Source organism: Phacochoerus africanus, chromosome 10 (genome assembly GCF_016906955.1).
Source record: "Phacochoerus africanus isolate WHEZ1 chromosome 10, ROS_Pafr_v1, whole genome shotgun sequence".
Taxonomy (NCBI): Eukaryota; Metazoa; Chordata; class Mammalia; order Artiodactyla; family Suidae; genus Phacochoerus; species Phacochoerus africanus.
Window position 1 is genome coordinate 78,744,297 of NC_062553.1, and position 19,058 is coordinate 78,763,354.

At 38.2% G+C, this 19,058-nt stretch overlaps 1 protein-coding gene across 9 annotated transcripts in view; it reads right to left on the minus strand.

Annotated features, from left to right (window-relative positions):
• The window catches only part of DCLK2 (doublecortin like kinase 2), a 164,212-nt gene that overhangs the window by 125,566 nt on the left and 19,588 nt on the right, over positions 1 to 19,058 (minus strand). The window lies entirely within an intron of this gene.

Here is a 19,058-nt window from a genome sequence, read left to right on the forward strand (position 1 = left end):
TACCAGGAACAGCAAGAACCTCCTGCAGTGTGTAGCCAACCATCCAGCACTTGAACAGCAGAAGCCAACCAGTCCTCTCAGACCAACACCCCTCTGAATAAAACCCGCCTGAATGTGGAGGGGATGGAGGGGGCTCCTGCCCACCCTGACCCTGAGGCACAGGCAGGATGTGAGAGGAGGAGGAAGCAGCAAACAGCCAGTTTCCACCTGGTGGATGACAAGGGAGCCCTTCTAAGCCTCTTGAGACCCTAAGAGGACACAGATGCCGTAGCTTACCCCCACACGCCGGGCTGGCACTTTGCACCTGCGATCTGCATGACACACAGGGCTCCATTCCGGGTTTAGTATTAGGGAATTAATGGCTTGAAATTCTTAGGGGTTTTTGTTTTTGTTTTTTGCCTTTTTAGGGCCACACCCATGGCATATGGAGGTTCCCAGGCTAGGGGTCCTATTGAAGCTATGGCTGCTGGCCCATATCATAGCCATAGCAACACCAGATCCAAGCCGCATCTGTGACCCACCCCACAGCTCACGGCAATGTCAGGTCCTTAACCCACTGAGTGAGGCCAGGGATTGAACCCATGTCCTCATGGATATTAGTTGGGCTCATTACTACTGAGCCACATCAGACAGAAGCTCCCTGCATTTACATTTTGCACTGGGCCCTGCAAATTACCTGCCTGGCCCTGCCCACAGGACTGCTATACCACTCTTCAGCAGGTCTGTCCCTCCACCCAGGAGGGAGGGACAGCACCTGTCTCAGAGAGAAGGGGCAGAAGGTCCTGTCAAGATACAACAAGGAGGTGACCAGTGTCTGGGGATGTTTCGCTGAGCCTCATGGCATTTCTACCTCTAACGAAAAGGTTTTTGACAAGGAATAGTGACTCCAGGACCCAGTCCCTGTGGTCCCCTAGGATGGTCACAGGCTCAGATAAGGGATCCAGATAAACATTAAAATGGGGCCCAAGTCATTTACTCTCCAGACCAGCTCACAGGTTCTTAGTCTGCTGTTAGCCTGATGTGACCCCAGAAAATATGAAAAAAATTTACATATTCTGCAAAAGTTGCTCCCGTTACCATGTAGTTCTTTGTCATGTTTTCTGGGGTCACATGAGGGTAACAGCAAAACAAGGATATTTGCTACATAAACTAGGTTTAAATTCTACTTAGTCGAAAACAATAGTTTGTTTTCTTCACACGAAGAACATTCACTTTAAAACAAAAACCTCCCACACAAGCAATGCATGATATAGAATTCAACAAAAGCATTATTTCTACCTCATTAGGCTAACATTAAACTGAAGTGGGTATTTTTAAAAATAAATGTTTCATTTATTCCTGGATGAAAATGTACTAGAGTTTTTTCCACCTCAAACATAATAACAAGCTGCCATACCCGCTTAATAAAATGATCAACTTACCGCAGGAGCCATTCTTGAGGCCCTTGATATTTCTGCTTGTTCAACCATTAGTGGCCCCCTAGGACACCAAAGCTTTGAAAGATTTCTGTGGTTGGGCCTATAGCCAGCTCTGTGGTTTGGCAAGTGTATAAAGGGTACTGGGGTAGCCCTTTCCAAACCCCGTGTTGCTCTTTGCACACTCCAGTTTTCCTGGTGATCCATGTTACAGACCTTGCACTCAATCTGGATTCACTGCTTTGCATGGTCTGCCTCCACTCCACTTCTGCCTGCTGCTCTGGACCAACCCCAAATGCTGGAAAGATCTCCGGATGGGCTGTGCAGCCACCCCACTTCCACTTCAAAATCAGTCCAGTGGCAGAGTGATCCCAAAGCAGAGTCTTATTACATCACTGTTTCATCAAAAGCTGATAGTCCTGATCCACACTGCCCTTCTTTGAACTTGTCCAGTCTTCCCTCCAAATTTTTCCAAACTCATTTATTCCTATGACTTGACATTATTCTCACTCCCCTTAGTACTGCCATTCATTTTCACAATGCTTTTCCCTGGTGTGTGGGTGTGTGCGTGCACATGCGTGTATGTGTGTGTTGGATGATGGGTAAGAACAGTCTCTTGAAATCAGCCTCCCCAGCTGCGATCTACTTGACATTCTATTTCTTCATGAACTCTTCCCAAATCCATCAGTTCATCAGGGTAATACACATTAACCAATTGAAGTATAAAAACCATATGATCATCTCAATAGATGCCAAAAAAGCTTTTGACAAAATTCAACACCCATTTATGATAAAAACTCTCCAGAAAGTGGGCATAGAGGGAACAGGACTTAACATAATAAAGCCCACATATGACCAACCTACAGCTAACACCATCCTCAACTGTGAAACACTAAAAGCATTTTCTCTAAATCAGGAAGGAACAAGACAAAGATGTCTATTCTCGCCACTTTTATTCAACATAGTTTTGGAAGTCCTAACCATGTCAATCACAGAAAAAAAAAGAAAAGGAATCCAGAATGGAAAAGAAGTAAAACTGCTACTGTTTGCAGATGACACAATACTATTCAAAGAAAATCCTAAAGATGCTACCAGAAAACTACTATAGCTAATCGATGAATTCAGTAAAGTTGCAGGATACAAAATTAATGCAGAGAAATCTCTTGCATTTCTATATGTGAACAATGAAATATCAGAAAAAGAAATTAAGGAAACAATGCCATTTAACATCACATCAAAAAGAATAAAATATCTAGGAATAAACCTACCTAAGAAGGCAAAAGACCTGTATTCTGAAAACTGTAAGATGTTGATGAAAGAAATAAGATGACAGAAAGAGACAGAAAGACATACAATCTACATATGCAGTGCAATCCTTATCAAACTACCAATGGCATTTTTCACAGAACTAGAACCAAAAAAATTTCAAAATTTACATGCAAACGCAAAAGACCCTGAATAGCCAGAGCAATCCCAAGGGAAAAAAAAAAAAAAAAACGGAGCTGGAAGAATCAGGCTCTCTGACTTCAGACTATAACACAAAGCCACAGTCATCAAAACAGTATCGTACTGGCACAAAACCAGAAATACAGATCAATGGAACAGTATAGAAAGCTTGGAAATAAACCTACAAACCTATGGTCAATTAATCTATGACAAAGGAGACAAGAATATACAATTGAGGAAAAATAGTCTCTTTAATAAGTGGTGCTGGGAAAACTGGACAGCTATATGTAAAAGAAAGAAATCAGAATACCTCTCTAATATTATACACAAAAATAAACTCAAAATGGATTAAAGACCTAAATATAAGACCATGCTATAAAACTCTTAGAGGAAAACACAGGCAGAACACTCCATGAAAAAAACTGCAGCAGGAGTTCCCAAGATGGCACAGCAGAAAAAAATCTGACTAGGACCATGAGGTTTTGAGTTCGATCCCTGGCCTTGCTCAGTGGGTTAAGGATCCGGCACTGCCATGAGCTGTGGTGTAGGTCACAGACATGGCTCAGATCTGGCATTGCTGTGGCTCTGGCATAGGCTGATGGCAACAGCTCTGATTAGACCTCTAGCCTGGGAACCTCCATATGCCGTGGGTGCTGCCCTCAAAAGGCAAAAGACCAAATAAACAAATAAATAAATAAATAAATAAATAAATAAAGCCTATTTAAAAAAATGGGGAGAATACCTAAATAGACATTTCTCCAAAGAAGACATACAGATGGCCAATAAGCACATGAAAAGATGCTCAACATGGCCAATTATTAGAGAAATGCAAACCAAAATTATAATGAGGTACCTCCTCACACCAGTGAGAATGGCCATCATCCAAAAGTCTACAAACAATAAATGCTAGAGAGAGTGTGGAAAAAGGGAACCCTCCTACACTGTTGGTGGGAATGTAAATTGGTACAATCACTATGGAGAACAGGATGAAGGTTCTTTAAACTAAAATTGGAACTACCATATAACCCAGCAATCCCACTCCTAGGCATATATCCAGAGAAAACCGTAATTCAAAAGATACAGACACCCCAATGTTCACTGCAGCACTATTTGCAATAGCCAAGACATGGAAACAACCTGAATGTCCATCAACAGAGCAATGGATAAAGAAAATGTGGTACATATATCCAATGGAATTATTACTCAGCCATAAAAAAGAATGAAATAAAGCCATTTGCAGAAATATGGATGGACCTAGAAATTATCACACTAAGTGAAAGAAGTCAGACAGAGAAAGACAAATACTGTATGGTATCACTTATATGTGGAATCTAAAAAAAAAAAAATCAATACAAATTAACTTATTTACAAAACAGAAATAGACTCTCAGACTTTGAAAACAAATTTATGGTTACCAAATGGGAACAATGGGGAAGGGATAAATTAGGAGTTGGGGATTAACATATACATACTACCATACGAGAAATAAATAATCAACAAGGATCTGTTATATATATATAGCACAGGAAACTCTACTCAGTATACTGTAATAAGTGAGAAAAGAACCTAAAAAAGAATGGATATATATACGTACAACTGACTCATTTTGTTGTGTACCCAAAACCAACACAACATTGTAAATCAACTATATTCCAGTTTAAAATAAAAATTGAAAAAAAAAACTTCCAGGCAAAAATTCCATGGACTTAGTCCTGCTCTCTTATTTCTCTATATCACTGCCTAAATTATTCTAAATATCATTTGAGGAAGTCATTAATCAGGAACCACAGTACATTATAAACAATAAAAAATTACATGCCATTAAATTAGTCTAAATATATCAGCATGAAAATTGCAAATACAATTGCACGAAAAGCCAAATCACTAATGGAGACTAGGCACCTCTTCAAAGCAATTTCTACTTTGAGTAAAGCAGAAAATTTTGATTTTAGAAAGAAACACTATTGATTTTTAAAATAAAGCACAGATAGCACTTCAATAAAAACAATTTATTTCTGATGACACATCTTATTAGCCAAAGCCTGGGAGTGTTTACCTTTTTTACTTTTTTTACTTTTTATTATTATTTTTTTTTTGTCTTTTTGCCATTTCTTGGGCTACTCCCGTGGCATAAGGAAGTTCCCAGGCTAGGGGTGGAATCGGATCTGTAGCCACCGGCCTACGCCTGGGCCACAGCAACTCGGGATCCAAGCTGAGTCTGCAACCTACACCACAGCTCACGGCAATGCCAGACCTTAACCCACTGAGCAAGGGCAGGGATCGAACCCGCAACCTCATGGTTCTTAGTTGGATTCGTTAACCACTGCGCCACGATGGGAACTCCACGTTTACATTTTTTAAAGCGATCTAAAGTTTTAAAAGTATTCCAATAGGTCTGTCATGACCTGGCTCATGAAGATAGAACTACGTACTTTCTATGCTATGCTAATAATTTGAAGGAAAAGTACTTTTTCTTCTGCTACCAAGAAGCACCTTTGTATTCAAATTTCTTGGCTGTCATATTGACTGTCTTCTAAGTCATTCATGAATGTTATCAGGGATAGAATATTGCAGTACTTTTCATACTTTCCCAAATATAAATTTGCCTCATGGTCACAGACCCCCAAGTCATGTCAGGTGTATATTGTGAAAGGAGGGGCAAAAACATTCACCAGGCCAGGAGCACATACGGAAAGGCAGCGTTACATTCCAGCATTACTTCTCGGTAACAATCCCTACATCCATCCTTCCACAAACATCTCAAATAATTTGACAACATAAAAAGCACAGGGAAACTTAACTCTCCTTTTCTTAACCCTAACATTGAAAATACAAGACCACTTCTTTCCAGTCACTATGAGAATCTTGTATAAACTTCAACCAAGTGATGCTCTCTATTGACTTCGGAGACTTGACCAACTGAGCCATTCTCTTTCTCATTTCCTGCTAAAACCAAATCTTTATTCTCTGAAACTACTAAATTTCCTTACAAATGTCTGCTTCCTATATGGAACAGAGTTTAGGTATCATCTCCCATAAGCATTTAGGAAACTAAAAAACATGCTAACTTTGAAATAATATTACCTGAGACAGCTTTTGGAAGCTTCCATCCTTTACGACTGATCATCTTTGTGAACTCATTTTATGTTCTCCTGAGGAAACTTCTAAAATGCAAATATGATCCTCTTAACCATTCTTCTTTCTTTCTTTCTGCCTTTTCTAGGGCCACACCCACGGCATATGGAGGTTCCCGGGCTAGGGGTCGAATCAGAGCTATAGCCACCAGCCTACACCAGAGCCACAGCAACGCCAGATCTGAGCCGCATCTGTGACCTACACCACAGCTCACGGCAACGCCGGATCCTTAACCCACTGAGCAAGGCCAGGGACCAAACACGCAACCTCAGGGTTCCTAGTCGGATTCGTTAACCAATGAACCATGACGGGAATTCCTGATCCTCTTACCATTTTTCAGTGGCAATCTGCAGCCTAATGGATGAGACTCACATCCCTTGGAAATGCAGGGTGCCCTGTGCATAACTTTCCCTTGCCTAACTTTTTAATTCCCAAAACCTTCACTCAACCATACATTTCTCCCTACATCTCTTACACTGGCCATTCCAAAGCCATTTGCATTTCTCTCCTCTTTACATCCATTATATTGGGTCATGGTTTCTCAATCTCAGCACTATTAATGTTTTGGACCAGATAACTCTTTGTTGTAAAGAGCTGTCCTGTGCACTATAAGATACATGGCCGCATCCCTAGCCTCTACCTTTCACATGCCAGGAGCACACTCTCTCCCACCCGCTTCACTTAAAACATCCAAAAACATCTGCAGAAATTTCTCAATGTCCCCTCTGAGCCAAAACTACCCCCAGTCAAGAACCACTGACTGAATCAGAAAGTCACTGGCTCCCTAGATGTTGTCAATACTAACAAGGTCCCTTATGAGCCAAGTTCATTGCACCCAAGTTTCAGAGTCATATGACTCAACCCATAGCAATTCTGCTCACAACAAATGATAAGCACATCCCTAAAAGCAGCCATCTCTAGGTCAGGAACAGGGAGGCTAATGGCCTATGATGCTCTTACACTGGAAGATAACCAATGAGCGGAACCAGGCTGACCCTAGACTCTAGTACCCAGGGGTTTAACGGCAAACATACTAAGAGAGACAAGGACAGAGCTGCACAGAAACTAGGAGTCATGTGCAATGAGTAGAAATCACGTGTCTTACACCCACGTGGAAAGAATACACTTGAGAAGAGTGAACTGAGAGCCGTCACTGAGATAAAAGAACTGCTTTGTTCTTTTGTTCACTACAAGGTCTAGTTATGAACCTGACAAAGTCCTTTCTGGTCCTTCCATTCCCATGTATCCTTAAATATGTCAAAAAACTACAGGATCCAACTTGGAAAAATCTAGGACTACTTGAGCCACGAAGCAAGCAGTAGTAAGGAATTATGACCCATAGAATAAAATAAACTCTTCACCATTTGAGAGGGAATGTAAGTTTTGGGAAAAGTCAGGAAGCCATTCTGAGCCAGGTTTAAAGACCAAAGTAAATAATCATGTTCATAATAGATTCTGGAAAACAATAATTAGAGAGGAGTGAGATGGATCTATCTTTGGATCTTGAAAACTAGCTCTGAGAGTAAAGAAAAGATGTCTGGAGCAAAGGCAACCTCATGAAGCAAAGTGCACTGTCATGTTAAGATGTCTAACTGAAACCAAAGGGCCAAAGTTCTTTGGAGATGCTCTGTAAATTTCCTTGTACAGAGATATCACTATATACCTCAGGTACTCACAAGAATTAAATGACAACAAGTGTAAACTGGTACTAAATGTTGGGGTCTTTTCTTTCTCCTGACTAAAAATATTTAATGATATCTCTCGCTGCCTAAGTGTGAACCTTGTTTCATTGAATATTAAAATATAATTGGGTGTCATTGGAAAGGGATTTGTTTGTTTATTTATTTATTTATTTATTTATTTAGCTTTTTAGGTCACACCCACAGCATATGGAAGTTCTCAGATTAGGGATTGAATTGGACTATAGCTGCTGGCCTATGCCACAGCCACAGCAACTCAGGATCTGAGCCACATCTGTGTCTGTGACCTACATCATAGCTCACAGCAATGCCAGATCCTTAAGCCACTGAGCGGGGCCATGGATCAAACCCACCTCCTCATGTTGCACTACAACAGGAACTCCAGAAAGGGATGTATTTAAATCAAATTACAATTTGTATTTTCTGACTCCAATGCATGCAATCCGCTCCTCTGGGCACAAATCACACTGACATCAACTCTCTTAATTCTGACAAGTTTAAGAAGTGACTGAGACGTTGATTAACTAGTGCTGCTGAGGCAGGAATGCTCTGGTAGTGAAAATCACTTTTAAACTTCTTGAGAAGTTATATGTTTTAAATACATGTAAAAACCTGGACCACTCTATCAAGTGAAAAGACATATAAAATGTTAAAATTTGTATTAAGTTACCTAACCGGACTTTTACCAGTTTCCATTTACACTACTTTGGTATTTTATAAAAAGAAACTGTCTTTTTAATTGGCATTTTCACAATGGCAGGTGTAGCCATAATATTTCACCACTGCAAACACAGAAGTGATACTAAATACTAGGTGTTTAATAAACTTAATCGTTCAGAGACACAACCAATCCAACTAATGTCAATTTCAATGAGTACCAATACACGGATATTTAACTATCTTCCATAAATTCACACTTAAAATAGCATTTTGATGACTTACCATGTGGGCAAAGAGCAACAACTTAAAGATATAACCAAATGCTTTTATTTTTACATTTAGAGAAGCTTGCCATAAACCATTACAAAACAAATAGGAAATTTTTAAATAAAACTTTACTATTTATTCTTCTTAAAAGAGCCCAAAATGCATACAGGAGAGCAGACTGCTCCTTCTGGATGAGTGTTGCATCGTTTCTAACTGTCCTTGGGCCCAGAGAATTAAACTTCTGTGGAGGTAAACCTCTAATGACTATGAGCTTTCCAACACTTTGCTGAGAGTCTGGCAGCTGCATCACACAACTCAAATGTTCTAAAAATACACAGAATATTCATGAAAGCTAGTCTTACTCTTCTGGAGTGTGGTGCACTTTCTTAAGAAAAATGCAAGAGGTTAATTTTTAAGTTCAGAAAATTGCACAGGGTTTCTGAAGAAGCCAATACACACTCTAGCACTATTTTTTCCCCATGAAGCAGTTTTTAGTTTAGCTTCAAATAATTCCTCTTTTATGAGACAGCACCTCAAGAATATAGGAGACCATGGTCGAGCTTAACCTTTGCTCCCTGGAAAAGCAAAAGTCTTAGTGATTGTAAGGCTGAAAATAAACACTTCCCCTAAAGAGAACAGAGTTAAACTGGTCCAAAAAAAAGAGTTTCTTAAAGTGCAAACAAGCTGATCATACACAAAATTTTGAGTCAGGTTTTACATGGAAGAGAAGAACCACAGATTTTAGCATGTTCTCAAAAGCTGCTATGAATCCCAAAGATTTCTCATCTATAAAATTAGCAAGATGGACTAAATAATTTCCTATATCAATTATACATTCTAAAATACAATGCTGGCTTTGCACATGTCCTTGTTTTTACCATAAGGCATGAGGAATAAATGACTCTTTCATGAAATCAAATAAAACTTGTAAAACAATATTATATATTATACATACTGGTAGAAACTAATCAGCAGACACTCATGGTAGCATACAAAAACAACAAAAGAAATCCAAAAGTTAGCTACGACCAAAAGCAATTAACTTTACAAAACAACTATTTCAAGCACTATCCTTGACTGAAGCAAAAAAGTTACTTGACTTCACTAACACCAGAAATACATGCTCATGGGTTTTTTGACACCTAGGCAAAGGTTATTATAAAAACAGAATGAAACAATAGGTCTTTTAGTTCAAGAATTAAGGTAACATAAGACCATGAGGTGGGCTATTTGCCTAAAAAGGGGAGGGGAGGTCCCTACAGCTTAACATCTTTGAGACTAGTTGCCCATCACTTACCTCAAATATAAAACTGACACACGGGTCAACTGGCTTTTCTCCTTAAAACTACTCTCTAGAACACAAAATAGCTAAGGTGGAGATGGTAAGAGGAATGCATATAGGCTTTTATTTATACAACAGGGGATTTTACAGAATGTATATTTTTCCATGTAAGGAATTAATATATCCATTGTGCTTGGCTTTCATGTCTAATCCATTCACAAGTCTCTCCTAGCAACAGAAATACTGGGGCACATGCCAGGGGGTGTTGCCAACGAGGACAACTGTGTGTTTCCAGCTTTGATTGCATCTCTCAAACCCCAAGATACATGAGTCTCTTCTAGTTATCTGCCTCCAGGAATCCCTCCTAAAGAAAGGCATGTTAAAATCTACATGTAGAAAGATGATGAAAGGATAAAAGAATGAAAGGCTGGAAACAACCCAAATGTCAAGCAATAGATTAAATAAATTATAGCCTATCTAGCCAATTGACCATTATTCAATCATTTACGTGTGAAATCTGAAGTTTATACAACATGGAAGAGTATGATTAACAGGTGAAACACCATGTTATGTAAAACTATGTGTTACGTATGTATTTAAAATGCCTTAGGGAGTTCCCATCATGGCTCAGTTGTAAACGAACCCAACTAGTATCCATGAGGACTCGTGTTCAATCCCTGGCCTTGCTCAGTGGGTTAAGGATCTGGTGTTGCAGTGAGCTATGGTGTAGGTCACAGATGTGGCTCAGATCCCAAGTTGCTGTGTCTGTTGTGTAAGTCGGGGGCTACAGCTCCAATTCGACCCCTAGCCTGGGACTTCCATATACTGCCCTAAAAAGCAAAAAATAAAAATAAATAAAAAATCAATGCCTTAATAAAATCATTATTACTAGTTCCTTTGAAAACATAGAGTGAGGTTGGGGAAAAAGGGAAGATGTGAAAAGAAATCTTCATTCTTTGCATTTCTTTGAACTGCTTAAAATTTTCCCATAGAAATACACTGATTTTACCTGGATAGTTTTCTTTTAAAAGAGAGACCAGAAGATGTGTATATGAAAATATTGGTAGGGGTACTCAATTATGAAAACACAATGTTAAAATGGAAGGATTGTGCCTTTATTTTTTTCCTGTATTTTCCAAACTTTCTGCAGCATTACATTCTTTTATTATTTATTTATTTTATTTATTTATTGCTTCTTAGGGCTGCACCTGCAGCACATGGAAGTTCCCAGGCTAGGGGTCAAATCAGAGCTACAATTGCTGGCCTACACCACAGCCACAGCAATGCCAGATCCGAGCCAAGTCTGCGAACTACACTACAGCTCATGCCAGATACTTAACTCAGTAAGCAAGGCCAGGGATCAAACCTGCATCCTCACTGATACTAGTCAGGTTTATTACCACTGAGCCACAACGGGAACTCCATTCTTTAATTTTAAAAAATTATAATCCTGAGCCATCTTTTTGTCAAGCATACAATCATTCCTTCACCTATTTTTTCATTTGTCAGATCCTAGTCAAAGTATAAGTTTTACCATACAACCTATTATTACACAGATTTTAGAGAACTCTCAGGTAAAACTGCATCACTCTAAAACCTAAAAAAAAAAAAAAAAATTGAGATAACTTATTTAGCTTTTCAGTTATTTGTCCTGTTGCTTATCCTTATCACTGAAACCTTTCCCAAAGGCTAACTGACCACTGAGAGCTTAAAACTATGAAAAGTGCCGGTCTAAGATCACACTTTCTGGGTGTGAGCTCCAGTTCCACCACCAGCTGCCTGATTCTGAGCAGGTGACATGATTTCTTGTCACTCTGACTTGTCCACTGCTAACTGGAAATTGCAAACCTAACTCTCAAGGTTGCCATGAGGATTCAAAAGACAACTAATGCAAAGCACAACATAGGAGTTCCAATCATGGCTCAGTAGAAATGAATCTGATGGGCATCCCTGAGGATGAAGGTTCGATCCCTGGCCTCGCTCAATGAGTTAAGGATCCGGTACTGCCCTGAGCTGTGGTGTAGGCCACAGACATGGCTCGGATCTGGAGTTGCTGTGGCTGTGGCCAGCGGCTATAGCTCTGATTTGACCCCAGCCCGGGAACCTCCATATGCCGCAGGTACGGGCCTAAAAAGACAAATAAATAAACAAATAAATAAATAAAGCACAACATAATGCCTGACATAGTAAGTGATTAGCTATTATCTACTAGCTAATAAGCCATTAGCTGTTATTCTAAATATTACATGATACCTGTGACAAACTATATATTAATAACTATAATCACTGACAAATACATTTCTCACAAAAGCAAAACTAATTTAACACAATCATGTTCCACGCACTATTCCAAGTCAGACATCAAAAGAATAAGGAAACAAAAGAGTTTGCAGTGATGTCATTTTTCTCTCATCTACACCTTACATTGCACAATTCACTGAGCGCTAAAGTGGTTTTTCTTAAGTATCTCTTGTGTAGTCATTACTAACAGGATTTTAGTGTTTTCCTACAGTTCCTGATTATAAGTGGGAAAGTATTATTTAAGGTCAGGGGAAATTGCCTATACCATGGATATCAGAATGGCAAAACATAAACTTAAGCAAAACAAGAGGAGGCGTATCTAAATACTTTCTTCTGGAGTTTCTGCTGTGGCACAAGACACAGGTTTGATCCCCAGGCCAGCACAGTGGGTTAAGGATCCAGTGTTGCCATAGCTATGGTACAGGTCGCAGCTGCGGCCCAGATTCAACCCCTGGCCCAGGAACTTCCATGAGCTGCAGGGTGGGAAAAAAGAGGAAAAAACAACAACAACAAAAAAAAGCCTCGATAACACTGGGAACTATATCTAGTCACTTGTGATGGAGCATGATGGAGGATAATGTGAGAAAAAGAACGTACGTGTTACTGGGTCACCCTGCTGTACAGTAAAAAATTGACAGAACATTGTAAACCAGCTATCATGGAAAAAATAAAAATCATTTTAAAAAAAGCTTCCTTCTTTCTCCCCATTTTTCAAATCACTCTTTGAAAAGAAGGGTGAAACAAATAACAAAGATTAAGGCTACTCCCACTTTTTAAAGTCAGAGATAAATCTGCTTAAGTCAGGGATCAAAGAACAAAAAAACATTTTGGCCCTTTGTATACCTGAACTTCCAGCTGTACTGACAAATCCCAGTAGTTACTCATAGTTGATTGCTGACTGGGATAAAATTTTCATTGCTTGAGACAGATCAGCTACCCACACTTCAGAGGTGTGAATTTATCCAGGAGGACAAAACACTGCTGCCTGGATTTCTCTCATCTACAAAAGGAAATGCATGCATTGGGAGTAGGGTGAGAATTAAGACCAAATTATCCTCGTCTACTTCAAGGAAAAATTATATCAGGATTAAACAAATTATAGGAAATACTTCTATTCAACCATTTGATTTTTCTGCAGCCAATTTTGCAAAGAGAGCCTTTTAAATAAGTATACTTGGCACATCTCTAGTGAAATGAATCTTCACTAGAAAATGTGATGCTAAAAAAGACACACAAATTAGTATTTATAGTATAGTGCCCATGAAATAAACTTTTTAAAAAGTGAGGATGGAAACCTTTATAAACTCTAAGATGATTGCACTCCAAGGGGTTGCCAAGTTCCCCCAGGAGGACCCACAGCACGTGGACCACTGGAGGCTGGCAGTGGTCCCAAAGTCTGGAAGTATTTTACCCCAAAGCACCAACTGCTAGCAATTTCTGAGTCTGCTTTGCCTCTGCCCATGACAAGAATCAACTTGTTTCAAAATTCCACTAAATATGTTTCTTTCATGTTAAAATTCTGCTGTTTCTGGGAAAGCTAAAAGCTAGAATTCTTTACACATGCAGACAAAAGCTATATTTGGAACTTGCAGTTCCTTAACAGAATAGAGATATTTTGAAAAGAACTCCCCTCTGTGGCAGTTGATGCTAAGAAAGTCCCTCTGATTTTCAAAACAATTCAAATGAAATCTTGTTTTCCCATACCATTTAACTTAAACGTTCAAGAAGATTTTGTTTTTAGGAAGAAAAACAAAAGTGAAGCCTTTAATCTAAATTAATTGCAAGTCAAAAGAAAACTACGGAGGGGACTAGTGATGACAACTATTTTGCTAATGATTTTTTCTAGTCATATCATCTATAAATATTGAGGTTGCATAGTTTTTAAAAGCAGATAATCATGGCACCACGTTTAAGTATTTAAGTATTAGGTACTTAAAACTTCAGGAGATTAAATCCCAATTTCTAAGGCTTCTCTCTAAATACAGGTACAACAAGTTGGGACATCTTTCTTTAATCCTCTGGGAAGCTATACCACCCAATTGTAGGTCAGCTTCATTCAACAAAGACAAATAGTTTGAAGTCCTGTACAAGAGAGACTACAAAATTATGACATTCTAACACTCTTGCCTCAATTAGATAAAAAGTGGAACGGTTATAAGAACGTCTCTAAATTCAGAAATAAACAGAACTTATAGCAAGTGATTTGATAACAAAGTTGACATTTTAATAACTATCATTTCCCTTTGCATCATTTCACGTACTTTACAGCACGACTTCTAAACCTCGGCATTACTGACATTTTGGACCTCAGAGAATTATGCTGTGCCTGTCCCGTGCATAGTAGGATGGTTAGCGATGTTCCTGGCCTCTACCTGCTAGATGCCAGTAGAATCCCCATCTCTAGTCATGACAGAGAATGATGCCAGACATTGCCAACTGTCCCCTGGGCAAAAGTGTACCCAGCCGAGAACCACTGCCTGACACTAAAGAACACCCAAGAGTTAACATGGATAAAATCCTGAAATATTGGAAGTGATCTTATCAAGAGACATAAACCGTATGAGTTTATTGCACTAACCAAGTCAGACCTTCTAAATGGAGACAATATTGCTCGGAAGATGTGATCATCCATTTTGAAGGCAGAAAAGATTTCAGGGACATCATTTTCACAACTTGAATTCTGCTGGCACATGACATACCATTGCCTCTTCAATCAGGAAAGCTTCTGAGTCGATAAAATAAAACCAGGCCCCCTAAAGCTCTGGCGTTAGGTATCATAATGGGATCACTGACTATTCACGATGAATTGCCAATAAATTGTTGAATCTCTATCCTTGTGTCAAAGGTCAAACTAATTGAAACTAAAATAACAAATCTGAGTAGGAAGTAACCAGGAAAAACAACATCAAAGTCAAGGCAGGCAGTCTAAAATTTTGTACATGGACAACTAACTCATAAGCACATCTTAGTTCCTTCCTCACTCCTTTCTCTTCGCCTAAGTAAAGCTGTCCTTTTCTTGAGAATTTTTAGTGAGCAGATAGTTCTACGTCTCCATTAAAAAATCAGTTTACAAAAAAAAAATCAAAATGAACACTGTTCATTTAAAGGTTTGCATTCATTTTAAGCACAAATTTCTTACACTATTTCAAAGCAAGATTTAATGCTCTCTTTATGCTTCTAAGATATACCAACCGAAAGAGAGATTTGAAGTTTTAAATAGTTAAGTCCACCTATAGCGTAAATCTTGAATCAGTGCCTAGAAAACTATAGCTTTTAAGGATACCTGGTAGTCTGAAAATACAATATTCAAAGCCATGTCTATCAAAAATCAAAATCTATAATTTTTTAAAAGAAATATTTCAAAGTTTAAAAATATCTTTTTTGCATATGGGAAATGTTTTAAGTTCTAGAAGACAGCGACAAAGTGAAATGTGTAACATTTTATAGTCACATGCCAAAACTTCAACAATTAATTTAATGTTTCAATTTCCACAATCTGATTGAAATCAGTCTCATTTTCTTTCTTAGTGTCTGAGTTTCTGCTTCTAAGAAGACACGAGAAAGGAGGAGTGGAAATCAGAAAAGCAAAATACTGGATTTCTGATGGCAGCTATAATCTTTTTTCCTTCTAAATTCATTAAAAAAAATTCTTCCTCTTTTTTCTTAGCACAAAATTGACAACATACTACAGAGTTATTTCCTTGCTTTTCCACTTAACATTTCCCCTGCCTTTAAATATTCCCCCAAACACTTCCATCTTTCTCTGAGCATGCCAATTCACTGCACATTAATAAATAATAGACATTTTTAAAAATCCTGACAATTTTCAATATTAAAAATAATTTGCCTTCATTCACATTTTTGTTAGTGAGACTGAATTTTTTAATGCTTACTATTTATAATTCTAAATTGTCTGTTTGGCCTATTATCCACTTTTCCATTATAGTGTCACTTTTTTTTCCATATTAAACTATTACAACTCAATATAAACACATATAACCCTTGCTTATGACATCTAGACATTTTTTTTGTCCAATCAACTCTTCCTTTTGTGATTTTCCACTACTTAGAAAATCCTTCCCCTTTTCAAAGAACTATTTACATATTTTCTTTTAGTTCTTTTGTCTCATTTTGACATCTATATTTTTAAAACACCTGGGATTTGTTTTTGGTATGGTACAAGGATGATGATTTAATATCTGGTAGCATGAGAGCCCATTAATCATTATTTCCAAATTTTTTCCTGCTTATTTTTCCAGATTAACCTTTAAAATTACTATGTCAGGTATTGCTCCTCTTGCCCAAAACAATCTCATCTACTTTCTTAAGGAAATTTCAATTAAACTATAAATAAAAATCAGGAAGAATGTATAGAAGAATACTGAGGACCAGGTGCTATCAGGTATCCATATCTTGTACCTGATTGTCCTAGAAAAACTTCCAGTAACTCATTTGCTTACAAATACCCAATATGTGAGCTTTTTGTTTCAGATTGGAATTTTTCTTTTCTTAGTGCATTGGGAATTCATCTTCCATTTTTATTACTAAATCTTGAACTGAATATAGATTTTATATTTTGTCAAATGCCTTTATGACATCTTTCTGGGATTATATGTACTATTATTTTTTCCTCTAGATCTAATGTATAAACAGATTTCTTAATAGTAAGTTTTTTTTTTGTTTTTTGTTTTTTTTTGTCTTTTGTCTTATTAGGGCCACGACATATGGAGGTTCCCAGGCTAGGGGTCTAATCGGAGCTGTAGCTGCCAGCCACAGCCATGGCCACACCAGATCCGAGCCACGTCTTCGACTTACACCACAGCTCAGGGCAATGCCAGATCCTTCACCCACTGAGCAAAGCTATGGATTGAACCCACAATCTCATGGTTCCTAGTTGGATTCATTTCTGCTGTGCCACAATGGGAACACCAACAATTCTTTAATTTGTCATAAGTCTACCCACAGCAGCATATTATTTAATGTCATGGTGATTTGGGTAGATTGTGCTTTAGTTAACATTTTCACCCATAAATATTTCTGGTTGGAGTCTTTCCAAAGATAATTTTTTGGGATAATTATTAAAATTTCAGTGATTTCTATTTCAATTCGACATTCGACTTCTATATTTCACTTGCTTTCCCCCTGTACAGCATTCCTTTGGAGATTTCCAAATACGTCTCAGTTTTAAAAATCTCCATTGCATTTCCTATTTATATGTCATTTAGGCTTTCTTCTTTTTTTTTTTGTCTTTTTTGTCTTTTGTCTGTTGTTGTTGTTGTTGTTGCTATTTCTTGGGCCGCTCCCGCGGCATATGGAGATTCCCAGGCTAGGGGTTGAATCGGAGCTGTACCTACCGGCCTACGCCAGAGCCACAGCAACGCGGGATCCGAGCCGCGTCTGCAACCTACACCACAGCTCACGGCAACGCCGGATCGTCAACCCACTGAGCAAGGGCAGGGACCGAACCCACAACCTCATGGGTCCTAGTCGGATTCATTAACCACTGCGCCACGACGGGAACTCCCATTTAGGCTTTCTAATTCATTACACCTCTGATTTTCATTTTTCCATTGATAAGGTATGTTAAATATCTGTCTTCCCCATGTCCACCAAGAATCAGCTATTTGATTGACCAAACCTCCTTCCTGTACTGTGGTCTAATTTATTTTCACTGATCTGCAGGATGAATCTTAAGGTGTTTTGTGTTGTGCTTTGCTATTAACTCAATTCATAAATTGTCTATTTCCATTCATACTGTGAATCTATCTTGGGGCAGGCTGCCATAAAGTATTATTCCTTCTAATTATTAATTTAACTAATTAGAAAAGTCACTGTGACCTCACCATAATCTACTGGAATTATCAGAACCTACTCAAAAAAAATTTTTTTATGTTTAAGAAAGAACCTAGCAAATAGACCTAGTCTTAGAAAAGTAGAAGATGAACTGTGTCTTTCCAGAAGACACTGCTCCAGTGTTTTTTATTGTTTATCCTCAGAACTACATGAGCCAAACGCTTCAAAATAAACTAAGTATGTTAAAGGGAAGAAACAGAATGGAATAAAGAAACAAATTGAATGCTGGAAACCATAATCTTTAATACAATGTAAAACTAAACGACTTAACTTTATTGAAATTGGGATAAAATACACTTTAAAGGCCACATGCTTCTTTTCAGGAATGATAATCTGAATGTGGGGAAACTCGATATTTGTATAACTGCTATTCACGCATTCTTGCAATTGGTTCAACTTTTTAAAGTCCACTCAATTCCCTGGTATATTGTTACCTGAACTTGGCTTGCATTTTCCTGTGTAATTTGTGTATGTTTTTCAGAAATGTTGATTAATTACCTCCATTGTTCCCTGTGAAACTTATATATGGACATTCCTATAAAAGTACTTTCTTTAAAATGCATTGTCTGTATTATACATCAAGTAGGAAGAAAGCCTTTTCTAAAAGCATTAAATACCTTTTCCCTTTATTCCTGTGATTTACCCAATCCCATAATGACTCTACTGATCAATGGATGTTTTTGTTCTTAAACAGAGAATGTACCATCTAATGGAGGAAGCCTCTTCAACTTAACTTTTCCCTCAAAAGTTGACCTTTCCCTTCCATTGGCCATAAGAAGTACACGATAGATTTCTCTACATTTACTTGTGAGATATTTGGGTAGAGACAGGGAAGCCACTTGCATTTTTCATGATACAGGCTCATACACACATACACCGCTCACAAGTAGGACACCTAGAAATTTCTAATGAACTAAGAAGTTTATCTTGTTAAATATGGAGCCACTGTAGTACAGGGAGAGCTTACAGGTCAGATGGAGAGCTCGGCGGTAGAAACAT